The following is a 1,973-nucleotide window of genomic DNA, read 5'->3' as shown; positions in this document are numbered from 1 at the left end:
CACAAAAATTGATTCAAAATGGATAAAGGACTTAAATTTAAGGCATGAAACAATAAAAATCCTCAAAGAAAGCATAGGAAAAACACTGGAAGATATTGGCCTGGGGAAAGACTTCATGAAGAAGACTGCCATGGCAATTGCAACAACAACAAAAATAAACAAATGGGACTTCATTCAACTGAAAAGCTTCTGTACAGCTAAGGAGACAATAACCAAAGCAAAGAGACAACCTACACAATGGGAAAGGATATTTGCATATTTTCAATCAGACAAAAGCTTGATAACTAGGATCTATAGAGAACTCAAATTAATCCACATGAAAAAAGCCAACAATCCCATATATCAATGGGCAAGAGACATGAATAGAACTTTCTCTAAAGATGACAGATGAATGGCTAACAAACACATGAAAAAATGTTCATCATCTCTAAATATTAGAGAAATGCAAATCAAAACAACCCTGAGATATCATCTAACCCCAGTGAGAATGGCCCACATCACAAAATCTCAAAACTGCAGATGCTGGCGTGGACGTGGCGAGAAGGGAACACTTTTACACTGCTGGTGGGACTGCAAACTAGTACAACCTTTCTGGAAGGAAGTATGGAGAAACCTCAAAGCACTCAAGCTAGACCTCCCATTTGATCCTGCAATCCCATTACTGGGCATCTACCCAGAAGGAAAAAAATCCTTTTATCATAAGGACACTTGTACTAGACTGTTTATTGCAGCTCAATTTACAATCGCCAAAATGTGGAAACAGCCTAAATGCCCACTAACCCAGGAAAGGATTAACAAGCTGTGGTATATGTATACCATGAAATACTATTCAGCTATTAAAAAAAATGGAGACTTTACATCCTTCGTATTAACCTGGATGGAAGTGGAAGACATTATTCTTAGTAAAGCATCACAAGAATGGAGAAGCATGAATCCTATGTACTCAATTTTGATATGAGGACAATTAATGACAATTAAGGTTATGGGGGGGAGGAAAAGCAGAAAGAGGGACGGAGGGAGGGGGGGTGGGGCCTTGGTGTGTGTCACACTTTATGGGGGCAAGACATGATTGCAAGAGGGACTTTGCCTAACAATTGCAATCAATGTAACCTGGCTTATTGTACCCTCAATGAATCCCCAACAATAAAAAAAAAAAATATATATATATATATATTATTTTATTCCTGAATCTTCTCAATTGTTTCTTCCTTGTACTTGCTCTTTTCCTTTCTTACTTGGCAAGATCTGGCTTTTCGTTCAAGGATCTTTTTGCGGTCTTCGTCCAGTTTAAGCCTAGTTATGACCACCTTGCTGGGGTGAATGCCCACATGGACAGTTGTGCCATTAGCCTTTTCCTGCTACACCTGCTCAATGTAGATGACGTATTTCTTCCTGTAAACCTGGACTACTTTGCCAATCTGCTGACCTTTATAATGCCCCCAGACAACCTGAACTTCATTATGCTTTCGGATGGGCATGGATTGAACACTGTACTTCTGTCTCAGCTCTTTGGAAAGAGGGAAAGACATAATCTTCCTGCGAATGTGGGAAGGTGCATTGAAATGCCTTTCGTAGTTCTTGCTTCGGTCTGAAGCCACAAAGGGATTGAACTTCATTTTGGCCGCTGCCTCTCAGGTGATGGCCACACCTATAGGGTAACTTTTAAAGAAATAAGAGATATGATGGCAAAAAGTCAAATGACAAAAGTTTATGGAAAAGAGGGGATACAGAAATACAAATAATGATAAGTACCACTGATAGTGATTACTAAGTATCAAGATATTTTCCTAAGAACTTTACATTAATCAACTCATTTAATCCTCCTCATAATTCTATAAGGTAAGTACTATTAGAATCTATCTATCTATCTATCTAAATACACATGTAAAGGAATGCATGAATTCGTGTGTATTTTTTGGCTCTGGCCTGAGAACAACACCACCAAATAATAACGAATCCAACTTCTAACTCTC

The 1,973-nt window shown here is 38.5% G+C and overlaps 1 pseudogene; it reads right to left on the bottom strand.

Moving 5' to 3' along the window:
* Positions 1-1,178: 1,178 nt before the first annotated feature.
* LOC128563736 (60S ribosomal protein L26-like) lies at positions 1,179-1,616 on the bottom strand (annotated as a pseudogene).
* Between the last annotated feature and the right edge of the window lie 357 nt (positions 1,617-1,973).

Source organism: Nycticebus coucang, chromosome 13, assembly GCF_027406575.1.
Source record: "Nycticebus coucang isolate mNycCou1 chromosome 13, mNycCou1.pri, whole genome shotgun sequence".
Lineage (NCBI taxonomy): Eukaryota > Metazoa > Chordata > Mammalia > Primates > Lorisidae > Nycticebus > Nycticebus coucang.
Note: the sequence above shows the minus strand (reverse complement) of the source record. Positions and strands in the feature narration are given on the sequence as shown.